General features: G+C 41.5%; 1 long non-coding RNA gene across 1 annotated transcript in view; it reads left to right on the plus strand.

The window, feature by feature from the left end:
- LOC142181186 (uncharacterized) overlaps window positions 1-13,221 on the plus strand; it is a 43,277-nt gene that overhangs the window by 13,119 nt on the left and 16,937 nt on the right. The gene's annotated exons all lie outside the window — the stretch shown is intronic.

A 13,221-nucleotide genomic window follows, 5' to 3' on the forward strand; every position in this document is an offset into this window, starting at 1 on the left:
AATCATGTAAACAGATAAAAGGCTCATGTATACCTTCTCAAAATAAGAGCACATAACTAGCATGACTTGCACATACTTTTTAGGTCTGATTTAAAACACATAAAGTCGAGGGAAGTTAATTACTGAGGCAGATTAGTTTATTGCATAACTCAGATAAGAAGTATGAATCAGACCTGCCTGCTGGTTGTAACAATTAACAAAGGCGGATTCAGTTTTACAGTTATTACTCTAAGGTTTGCCTAAGTGTTTTGAAGAGGTCCTATAGGCATGATATCTACATAATTTAGGAGGTAGTAAAACAGTGATAACTCAAAACGTACTGCTTGAAATCCTATAGGCATGCTTGCTAAACCTTGTTGAAAATAAGGGAATTATTAAATAGAGGTTCAGAATAGACGAATTTAAATTAGACTAGTTCCAGATTCTGCAGATGGTGGTATCTACTATTATTGACTCTAGTCCACATGGGCATGATATCTGACATTGAATATGAATGGAACGACTCAAAGTTATTTAAGAACCCCTATAGGCATGATTTCTATGCGTTACTGATTTCAGCATACTACTGGATTATAACCAATTGGGCCCTAAAAAAAACTTGATATCTAAACGGTGACAAATGTGCAGAATTTTAGATAATCCCTGTAGGCAGGTTATCTAGATGTGATGTTGAACAAGTCCTATAGACATGGTTTCAAAATGTGATGTGAATATGTAGAATTAGAACATTTCGATAGGCATAGTTTCTAAATGTAGTTTGAAAGTGCAGAATTAAAAGTGGTCCTATAGGCATATTTTCTACCCTTAAGCATGCATAATTACCCAATCCTTTTTACTAGCCAGCCCCAAATGTTCATTATAAATTATTACAAACCATAATAATAAATTACTTTAGAAAAAGTACAAAGAAAGATTACAACCAGAGGAATCCTGATTCTTGACTTCCTCTCTGAGTTATGAGATAAACCAACTTAAAATACCATTGATCCAAAGCCTTTCTCAGCCTTGAGTGTGTCAGAGTTCCCTAAGGGCCTCAATAGGGCCCGGGGCAGTGCTCAAACCCAAGTTTCATAACCAGAATAGGGACAAGTGCAGTGTGGAAATGCTAGCCCTCATGTGTCCAAGTTCAGAGGGAGCTCATGGGTCCCAAGGAAAGGCTCACATGAAAGGGGCAGGACTTAAGTCTAAGAAGATAGTGAAAAGTGCAGAAACTGAGCTTTAAGAACTGCAGAAATAAAGGAGAGAGAAAGGGTGATGGGAGTCAGTCATTAACACTTCAAAGAGTTGATAAATTCACACAAAGGGGGCAGGGGATTAGGAATCCACTGCAAGGAGCCTATATACTTAAGCATGAGTTAATTCTGGGCATGCACAGCAATAGGGAGTGTTGTCATGCTTGTAAATCAACCAGAACATACAACGTATAAGGGAAACATAGAGGTCATGATCCTAGGAGGATCAAATTTTGGTCATGCTCAGCAATGTTCAATTCTGTCATGCCCCAAACCAACCACAAGTTATCAAACATATTGGGGGTGGGGATTTAAGGTGCTCAATCCATAATAAGGAAACACTAATTCAAAACAAGGAAGGCGGAATGCAGCATGCTTAACAATGGAGATTAGTTGAATACAACAGGAGACAGACAAGAAGAAAGAAACAGTAAAGAAAATATGTTATTGTTGATGCTGAAACTTAATTAGAACATACCAGTCAAAGAAGAAAAGTGCAGTAAAGAAAAGTAACAGGACTTCGAAATATAGCCTTGGCTTTCATTCGGCTAAACAGGTAGCAGCACAAGTAGTAGTAAAGCAAGAGAGAGTGTTTGAGTGTAAGTGTGAGTTCAGAACTAAAGTGTTCGTGTGTTTTGAAAGAGAAGAAGCATAGGGTATTTATAGTTTTGAAAACGAGTGAAAGAGAGGTAATAAATTACAAACATGGAAGCAATCCTATTCAGAATCAATTATAAAAGTGATTGCCCTTAATTAAGGGCTCACTTGCTTAATGGGCGTGACAGGTTCAAAATAAGGAAAGCAATTAATTTAAAAAGCAGGCTGAAAGTTGCCATAAAAGAAGTAGTAAAATAACAAGTAAGTAATTGAGTCTAAGTGCAGAGAAATTCTAATTCTTGGAAAGGATTCAGTCAGAAAAAATAGGAAAAGAAATCAATTAACCTTGATAGGTGAGTGAAATCAGAATTTCACAAAGAAAAAGTTTGAAATCAGTCACAAGTTTGAAGAGCAAACAAAGAAGGAATTTCAGCATATAAATACGGTGCATAAATGTTATACATGCGAGGACAGATCTATTGGCAAGAGGAAATAGCATACAACAGTAGCACGAAAATTCAGTAGACAGCAACATTCGAAGCATGATAGTTCAGTAAGTCAAAGCACATTGAGTCAGCAGTGAAAAAAACATAGAATATTAAAGGCATGCGAAGATCTCAGGATAGCAGGTAAGGAAAACCCCTTTAGAAAAATTAGGGTTTCGAGCATATATGAGCTTTAGAGAAGATAGAAACACATAATCAGAAGAATCACACAAAGGGAATAAGAGATTTTGCAATAAAGACTTCAAATCGAGTCATGCACTTAAACGAACAATCTTAGACCCAAAACCATAGGATTTTCAACAACAGAAGTGTCTTAAAAGAGGATAAACAAACAGCTCGGACAAAAACTCAGGCAAACAAACATTCGTCTAATAAATAGTTAAAAGAAATCAAGGGTTTTAACATGCAAACTCAGGCAGAAGGATAATACGAGCAAACATTGCAAAACATATCAAAAAAAATCAAAGAAAGGTTTCGAAATAACTTAACAGAACCTTAATCAGAAAGACAAGGAGTTTTTAAAGCGGAGTTTTAAAAGAAACTTCGAGAAAAACGCTTAAAAGTTCAGAGCTAACATAGATCTGAAATAGATCTAAGAGAAATCGAGAGAACCTTAAAGGTTAGTGTTTCAGAAGAACCCCAAGTGGTGAGAAAGGCTTTGAAAATCATCGATCTAAGCAGGAGAGTCAAAAGTCGGACTCGAATAGCCATGGCCGACCGGAGAAAGGTCAGAGACGATCGGAGAATAGCCATAAACTGAAACCGAACAAAGTCTGGATCAAGCTCCTTCAAGACCTAGCCTCGAGACCATAATAATCGAGTACGTAGAAGCCATGGGGGGTGGATACAGGCCTCCGATGACCTTGGAAGCCATTGATATGGCAGATATTAGGGTTGTAGTTGAGGACGACGGCTAGGATTCGAGTGGATTTGAGAGAGAATTGAGAGCGAAAGGGATTCAGGGGCGGCAGTGGGTAATCAATGATTTAGGTTTAGGGGTTAGTTCAGGTTAAAAAAGGAAATGGCAGATATTGGTCATTGATCTAAATGATCAACGACCGGGATTGAGAGGGTTAGGTAGGGGATCCGGGTTGGGTTATTTAATTGGGTTTTGGGTCGGTTTGAACGGGGATTGGGTCAGGGTAATTGGGATTCAGATTGGGTCTAATTGTGGTCAGAATTTGGCCATAATCGAAATGAAATTGGGCTAACATTTAAATAGCCAATTTTTCCTATTTGATTTATAAAAAATAATAAATTAATTTCTGGAAATATATTAAAGGTACCAAAATGATTTATGACACATAGTTTACTATTTAAAAATATTAGACCTAATTTTATGAATATAAACGTAATTAATCCTAAAAGAGGCTAAAATTGCAATTATATGCAACTTAGCTTTAAAAATACCAAATAAATTTGTAAAAGTATGCAAAAATTATCTTAGCTATAATTTAGCATAAATTTGAGAATCCAATAAATGAATCACCAAAATGATAATTTTAGAAATAATTATTGGGTTTTTATGGATAAAATAGGGCAATAAATTGATTTAAAAATCTTTAAAAAATTAAGGAAAAATAATAAAACATTTGGACATACTTTATATGTATACATATGCTATTTTGAAAGTATTTTTCAAATTAAAAAGTATACAGGGAAAATTGGGTATCAACAACTGCCCATCTTTACCCGGGATGGATGAAAGAGTTGTCGGGTAAAGATATGATGGCCAATTTTGACCGAACGAAATGGTTCGAGGAGTTTTAGGCCGTGCCCTGGCTTCTGAGCTGCCTACATATCCCTAGTTTTACAGGAATCAAGCCATATGTAGTTCAGGATCCGTCGGCGGAGTATGCCGATGGAGACTTTTCAAGAACGAATGCAATATCTAGGGTCGGGTGTGTGGAATGTTTAGGTTTGGTATGTCTGTAGGAACTGGAGTGGGATCACTTCTGCCGAGATGGCCGTTTCTCGCCGCTTCACCTGCAAATAAGCAATACAAGCATGTATTGTGCATAAAGTTAAACATGATGCAATTTCCCGTCTGACCATGAGGATTGTCTTCGGACAGTTAGAATGACGTCCTTAGACCATGATGTCCTGGGCCATGATGCGTATAATAAAGGATTCGTAGGTCATGAAATGATGCTCTCGGGCTTTGAGGATGATGCCTCCGAACCATAATGCCTTTGAATAATTATATGCAAAAGATTAAAAGGGATCCTCAGGCCATAACATGGTGTTCTCGGGCTATGAGAATGGTGCCTCCTAACAATGACGCCTTTGGATAATTTGGCTATCATTATGCCCATGAGATGCAATATTTGGCGATCTTTCAGCCATGCAAATATAGAGGTGGCGATCTTTCAGCCATGCAAATATAAATAAGGCGGAGATCTTCCAGCCATGGAGGTAGCGATCTTTCAGCCACGCAAATGCAAAGGTGGCGATCTTTCAGCCATGTAAATGTAGAGGTGGCGATCTTTCAGCCATGCAAATGTGGATGTGGTGATCTTTCAACCATGTAAATGTAGAGGTGGTGATCTTTCAGCCATACAAATGTAGAGGTGGCGATCTTTCAGCCATGCAAATGTAGAGGTGGCAATCTTTCAGCCATGCAAATATAAATAAGGCGGCGATCTTTCAGCCATGCAAATATAGAGGTGGCGATCTTTCAGCCATGTAGAAAATGCACATGGAGACAGCGTTTAGTCTCGGAAGGCAGAATGGTAGCCTTATGCAATGCAGAAAAATGCAGATGGAGATAGCGTTTAGTCTCTGAAGGCCGAATGGTAGCCTTATGCAATGCAGAAAAATGTAGATGGAGACAGCGTTTAGTCTCGGAAGGCAGAATGGTAGCCTTATGCAATGCAGAAAATGCAGATGGAGACAACATTTAGTCTCGGAAGGTAGAATGGTAGCCTTATGCAATGTAGAAAATGCAGATGGAGACAGCGTTTAGTCTCGGAAGGCAGAATGGTAACCTTATGCAATGCAGAAAATGCAGATGGAGACAACATTTAATCTCAGAAGGCAGAATGGTAGCCATATGCAAGAAATAAAATGGCAAATGGTAATAGAGCTTTCTAGCTGATAGCAGCTGTGATATTGTGACTGATAGGGACATTGTGCCATACGGAATATCACCGGCGTGCGTGGATAGCAAATGTTGGTAAGTGCAATAATTCTGAGAATTGTATTCTTGAACAGTTGTTTGTCTCGCAAGTGTATAGCATGTCTGATGCTTTCATAATCCAAGTGCCTACGTCCAAAGAAAAATCGTGAGTTTTGTAAAAGGGGGAGGTTAGTTCATATCCTTGCTGGCTCTGCTTGATCTGCTCGGCTTTGATCTGGTGATACTGTATGTATCATTGGGGTAGCGTTGCTAAACAACGCAATTTCAGTAATAAACATGCATGAATTTGTAAAAGATACGACAAAGGTATATAATTAAGATTGTTTTTTAGATGAGCCGACAAATTTGATGTGGTTCAAGACATTGCAATCTCTCTTGCTACGGAATTTTGAGGGTCCACCTCAAAATTCTACCCTAGTTTAATGTGTTGATGTTTCTGATTGTTGCTTGCGATAATTGGCTGAAATTACTTTGGAATTTTGAGGGTTATCCTTAAAATTCTGCTCCAGTTTCCAATTGCAGGGGGGAAATGAAAATTTTATTGAATTGTGACCGAACCCATAGGGCTGCCTACGTATCCCTCTTTAAACGGGAATCCGGTCAAGCGTAGTTCAATTTACATCATATAAGAAAGCATAAAGATCACACATAGTAATGCTTGACTGCATCTGAGTTGATTGGCTTTGACCAGACTTCTCCGTCCATTTCTGCAAGTATGAGGGCTCCTCCTGTCAGAACCCCGTGGACCATGTATGGGCCCTGTCAGTTGGGAGAGAATTTCCCTTTGGCTTCATCATGATGCAGAAAAATTTTCTTTAACACCAGCTGCCCTGGTGTGAACTGCCTCGGCTTGACTCTTTTTGTTGAAGGCTCTGTATATTCTATTCTGATAGAGTTGACCATGGAAAACTGCGTTCATTCTCTTTCTGTCTATAAGGCTTAATTGCTCATAACGACTTTTCACCCACTCTGCGTCGTCGAGCTCAGCTTCCTGTATGATTCTTAGGGAAGGAATTTCTACCTCGGCAGGAATGACTTCCTTTGTACCATAAACCAGCATATAGGTGGTTGCCCCGATTGATGTGCGGAATGTGGTGCGATATCCCAATAAAGCGAATGATAACTTCTTGTGCCATTGTTTATGCTTCTCTATCATTTTCCTCAATATCTTCTTGATATTCTTGTTGGCGGCTTCTACAGCTCCATTCATCTGAGGCCTGTAGGTTGTAGAATTCTTGTGTCGGATCTTGAAGGTTTCACACATAGCTTTCAATAAGTCATTGTTGAGGTTGGAGCCATTATCAGTAATGATTGACTCTGGAATCCCAAATCGACAAACAATGCGGTCGCAGACAAAATCTACCACGACTTTCTTAGTCACTGCTCTGTAAGATGCTGCTTCAACCCATTTGGTGAAATAGTCGATTGCTACCAAGATAAATCTGTGCCCGTTGGAAGAGGCAAGCTCGATTGGTCCAATGACATCTATTCCCCAAGCGACGAATGGCCATGGCGAGCTTGTTGCATTAAGCTCGTTTGGAGGTACCTTTATCATGTCTACATGTATCTGATAGCGGTGGCATTTTCGGACATACTGGATGCAGTCCATTTCCATAGTCATCCAAAAGTAACCAGCTCGGAGTATCTTCTTTGCTAAGACAAAACCGTTCATATGTGGACCGCAGGTCCCAGCGTGGATTTCCTCTAGCAGCTTGGATGCTTCTTTTGCGTCGACACACCTTAACAATCCCAAATCAGGAGTCCTCCTATATAGGATTCCTCTACTGTGAAAGAAGTTGTTGGACAACCTCCGAAGTAAGCGTTTCTGAGTAGGATTTGCAAGTTTTGGGTATTCGCCTTTTGCCAAATATTCTTTAATGTCATGAAACCAAGGTTTTTCGTCTGCTTCTTGTTCAATATGGGCACAATAAGCTGGTTGATCATGGATCTTTACTAGAATGGGATCAATGATGTTTTTTTCTGGATGTTGTATCATGGATGATAGGGTAGCCAATGCATTGGCGAACTCATTCTGGACTCTGGGAACATGTTGGAACTCCGTCCTTGTGAACCTCTTTCTCAACTCCTGTACATGATGCAGATACGGGAGTATCTTGGAGTTCTTGGTTGCCCATTCTTCTCAGACCTGATGTATAAGTAGGTCTGAATCTCTTATCACTAACAACTCTTGAATGTTCATGTCAATGGCCATTTTGATCCCTAGGATGCAAGCTTCGTATTCGGCCATATTGTTGGTGCACGAGAACTTGAGTTTGGCAGATACCGGATGATGCTGACCGGTTTCTAATACTAGGACTGCTCCTATGCCAACTCCTTTGAAATTTGCTGCTCCATCGAAAAACATTCTTCAACCATCATAGGATTCTGCAATGTCTTCTCCTATGAATGATACTTCTTCGTCAGGAAAATACGTTTTCAGGGGTTCGTATTCTCCATCCACGGGATTTTCAGCAAGGTGATCTGCTAGTTCCTGCCCCTTGATTTCCTTCTGAGTTACGTAGATAATGTCAAATTCACTCAACATGATTTGCCACTTGGCTAGCCTGCCCGTGGGTATGGGCTTCTGGAATATGTACTTCAAAGGATCCATCCTTGATATGAGATATGTGGTATAGGCGCAGAAGTAATGTCTCAGCTTTTGAGCTACCCAAGTCAAAGCACAATAGGTGCGCTCTAGCAGGGAATACCGGGCCTCGTACGGGGTAAACTTCTTACTAAGGTAATAGATGGCCTACGCCTTCTCGTTTCATCATGCTGCCCCAGAACACAATCGAACGCTCCATCCAATGCTGCAATGTAAAGTAATAAGGGTCTACTCGGCTCAGGCGGGACTAAGACTGGTAGCGTTGACAGGTATTCCTTAATTCTGTCGAAAGCCTTTTGGCAGTCATCAGTCCATTTGGTAGCGGCGTCCTTTTTCAACATCTTAAAGATTGGCTCACAGATAACTGTAGATTGTGCTATGAACCGACTGATGTAATTAAGTCTTCCCAAGAAACTCATCACGTCCTTCTTGTTCTTTGGCGGTGGCAACTCTTGAATAGCTTTGACCTTTGATGGATCCAGTTTTATTCCTCGGCGGCTCACAATAACCCAAGTAGTTTTCCAGCAGGAACCCCAAATGCACACTTCGCGGGATTCAGTTTTAGGTTGTACCTTCGTAGACTATTGAAGAGCTTCCTCAAATCTTCCATGTGATCAGTGGCCTTCTTGGACTTGATGATAACATCATCTACGTACACCTCTATCTCTTTATGTATCATATCGTGGAAATTGGTGGTCATGACCCTCATGTAGGTGGCCCCTGCATTTTTTAACCCAAACAGCATCCTCTTGTAACAATACATTCCCCACGGCGTAATGAAAGTCATTTTCTCAGCATCTTCTTAATCCATCCAGATCTGATGATAACCAGCAAAACAATGCACAAATGATTGCAACTCATGCTTGGCGCAATTGTTAATTAGGATGTGTATATTTGGCAAAGGGAAGTCGTCTTTCAGACTGGACCGGTTGAGATCCCGGTAGTCGACACAGACTCAGACCTTCCCGTCCTTCTTTGGTATAGGCACGATGTTGGCTAACCATATTCTACCACCCTGAGAACCTTAGCTTTGACCTGCTTAGTGACTTCTTCCTTGATTTTCAGACTCATATAAGGCTTGAACTTTCTGAGTTTTTGCTTTACCGATGGACATGTTGGATCGGTTGGCAGTTTTGTGAGCCACAATCGATGTACTCAGACCAGTCATGTCATCATATGACCATGCAAATATATCCTCATATTCCCTTAGAAATTCTGTGTATTCCTTCTTTTCTGATGGCGATAAGTGGACGTTGATTCGCGTTCCTTTGATGTTTTCTGCATCTCCTAGGTTAACAATTTCAGTTTCGTCCTGGTTGGACTTAGCTCTTTTCTCAAAATTCTCAACTTCCTTAACAATCTCTTCTGGTATGTAATCTTCCTCTGAATCTATGTCCATTTACTGAGTTGTCTCATTGCAAGTATACAGTCATCGGTTCATCAAGATAAGTAATAGTAATGTTGTGTAAGTAAAGTAATGAGAGAAAAATAATGATAAGTGTTGATTCACAAGAAAAGTCAAAATACTTTGATAAATTGCATAATCGTTTTGAACATTAGAGATCTTATTGCGGGAATTGAAAACATGCGAGAAATAAAATCTTTTAGTAAATAAAACAGTGTTTATTTTAGCCTTGCTACCCTGAGGCTCGTCGGGCTCTGGTAGTCCTAATGGTCGAGTTGTTAAGGCGGGACCCTCTGCTTACAGCTTGTATGAAAGGGCCTTCCTCCCTCTCCTCCTCGAGAGCAACACAACGGTCCATGTCATTATCTTCTAGGAACAAGTTCTTCATCGCTGCCAGTTCTTCTTCTTCATCTGACCCATAAATAATATCGGCCGGTTGGAAGGTCTGCTCCAGATGTGGTATCGGCCGCTCCAGTGGGTAGTAAGGACCATGCCATGGTGGTGACCAGTGGTTGAATTCTTCCTAGGTGTGGTCATATCCCAGACCGAAAGTGGTGCCATGTTTCTTGAGTTTTATGGGCTTAGCAATTCCTTAGAGATTCTTTTCGAGTCCCTTGCCAGGTTCGTACCCACTCCAATTCAGTATGCTCTCGATCTTGTTATCCCACCATTTGTCTTTATCAACAGTATTTACCTGTTCAATATGATGGTAAGTCTCTACACCTAGCTTCCTTCTCCCTTCGATTGCCGGAATGGTCTGGCGAATGTATATAGGGTTGCTATCGTCGCCGTGAATGATCACCTCTTAGTGGTTTCATTCGAACTTTACTGCCTGATGCAGTGTTGATACTATGGTCCCTTCAACATGAATCCATGGCCGTCCCAATAGCAGATTGTAAGATGCTGGCATGTCTATCACTTGGAACTCGATATTGAACCAAGTTGGCCCCATTTGTAAACACAGACTAATTTCCCCAATAGTGGACCTCTAGGAACCATCGAAGGCTTTCACATTTATGGCTCCATCCTTTATCTCGTGCAGTCCCTTGCCCAACTTCTTGAGCATTACCAGCGGACAAATGTTGAGAATAGAACCCCCGTCAATCAAGATTCTGGTGATAAAGTAGTCCTCGCATTGCACAGTGATGTGTAGTGCTTTGTTGTGTCCCAACCCTTTAGGTGGTAGCTCATACTCATGAAAGGTAATTTTATGATTTTCCAACATTTGTCCTACCATGTTGGACATTTCCCCGCCAGTGATGTTGCTTGGCACGTACGCTTCACTCAGCACCCTCAGCAAAGCATTCTTGTGTGTCTCAAAATTTTGTAGCAACGCAAGGATGGAGATTTGCGCCGGTGTTTTGTTCAATTGGTCGATGACCGAGTATTCCTTGGCCCGTATCTTTCTCCAAAGATCGTTTGGACCTGTCTCAATGATGGGTGACCGATTAGAGGCCTGCTTGCTTGACTCAGCTAGATGTTCTGGGGTATAGACCCTACTAGTTCTCGTCATACCCTGTGCGACAACAGTTTCCTCGAACCTAACCTTGCCTTTCCTCCTTACCTCGCCTGTATAGTCCCATGGTATAGCCTTTGTATGGAATGGTGTCATGGTCGACATCGCTACTGGGATCGACGTGGGTATCTTTACTCCGAACGGAGCATGTAACTTGGGTGGTAAAATTGCAACTTTGAATGGTGTAGGTACATTTACTAGAGACACGAATTTGACCTTGATTGGCTCTGGTGCCTTTGCTGATAACGTTGCTTCGAACTCAAGTGGCACAGACATATTTACCTCAGCGTCCCCAGAGGGCTGCATCTGGACTACGATCGGATTAAGAGTAACTATTGGCTTCTTTGGGTCATCACCCTCTGCGATCAACCCGATTGATCCCTTAGGATCCCAATTATCCTCTATTTCAATCATGTGAACACCTCCACCCTTGTGGTCTGGCAGAGGATTATTGCGGATATTTGGAGTAGGTTCCTTTGCCACAATAATCTTGTTATCAATTAAAGTCTGGATCTTGTCTTTTAGAGAACGACATTCGTCAATGGTGTGTCCTTTCATGCCGGAGTGGTATGCACATGATTTGTTTGGGTTAACCTACTGAGAAGGGTTCTCGGGAGTTGCAGCAGGGATAGGGGTGACATAACCAGCAGTTTTGACTCTCTCGTATAATTGGTCAATAGGTTCAGCAATGGCGGTATATTGTTTCGGAGGTCTGCGGTCAAAATTTAGTTGAGGTCTAGGGAAGTTTTGGCGTGTAGGAGGTGATTGATAGTGGGACGGTTGAGCATTGTAGGCTTGGTGAACATGTGCGGGTTGGGAATATCTAGGGGAAGGTTGCTAATATGTGAGAGGCGGAGGTGATTGATAAGTGGGTGGTGGAGTTTGGTAAGAGGGTGAGGCTGCTTGGTAGTTCGGAGTAGGCTGATATGTAAGTGGAGGCATTAGGTAGGTTTGGTATTTGATGGGAGATTTGGTTCTTTGTGCAACCATTACGGCCCATACATCCCTTTTCTTGGACACACCACCAAACTGTAAGGCCTTATTTGTAGCTTGCAAGGCCTCGAAGTTTGTAACTATACCGCTTTTGATGCCCTCTTCGATCCTTCCACCCATTTTGATAATGTCAGAAAATTTATGGCTCTCAATCAACATTAGTCGTTCATAACACTGTGGGTCTTAATCCCGAACAAAGAATTTGTTCATCTGTTCCTCCTCTAAGGCAGGTCTGGCCTTAGCAGCTTCGGACCTCCAACGAGTAGCGTACTCGAAAAATGTTTCTATGGGCTTCTTCTTTAGATTCTGAATGTAAATCACATCCGGTGCATTCTCTGTGTTGAACTTGAACCTGTCCATGAAGTCGTACGCCATGCCTACCCAGTTTGACCACTTCATCGGATCTTGGCTAATGTACCAAGACAAAGCATCTCCCTTCAGGCTCCTCATGAACAGCTTCATGTGGATTCTCTCGTCTTTCCCTACTCCAACCAGCTTGTCATAGTACGTTCTCAAATGAACCCTTGGATCCCTTGTACCATCAAATATTTCGAACTTTGGAGGTTTGTACCCCTCTGGTAGTTCGACATCGGGCTGTATGCAAAGATCTTCATAATTCAACCCCTCAATTCCCTTGCTTCCTTCAACGCCTTGGATTCGGCTAGTCAATTTCTTAAGTTCTTCAGCCAGGTTCCTGATGAGCGAGTCTTTATCATCAGACTCGGGTGTGATTGAGATGAGTTGGGTGGAATGTGGCATAGTCTCCACATAGATGGGGGTGTTATGGTAGGTGTGGAAGTGGTCATTTGTGAAGTTATGGGGTTGCGGGATGAGCAGCAGGGTGTTGTTTGAGGTATGGCAGGTGTTGCAGTGATGGTGAGGAGAGGGATGGTTTTGTTGCTTTGGGATATTCTGTGGAGGTGCGGGGTTCTGAGCATTTGGGAAATAGATATCTGGAGTGGTGAGGGAAAATGAAAAATTTGCCAGATTCCGAACCTGATCAAGTTCTTCTTGGAATTTCAGCAGCTTTTGTTCGAGTTGGGCTGTATTTTCCTTAGAAACCTGAGTACCATGACCATGAGTGACCTCTACCCGTTCAGTCGAGTTCTCCTTTCTGGTGTTGTTCAAATCTTCCATCTTTCCTTTGTTCTTGTTCCTGACAGGACTAAGAGGAGGAATGGGTGGAAGGCCCCTGGATCTCGTAAAATAGGATGATGTTACCAGAGTA

Source organism: Nicotiana tabacum, chromosome 5 (assembly GCF_000715075.1).
Source record: "Nicotiana tabacum cultivar K326 chromosome 5, ASM71507v2, whole genome shotgun sequence".
Taxonomy (NCBI): Eukaryota; Viridiplantae; Streptophyta; class Magnoliopsida; order Solanales; family Solanaceae; genus Nicotiana; species Nicotiana tabacum.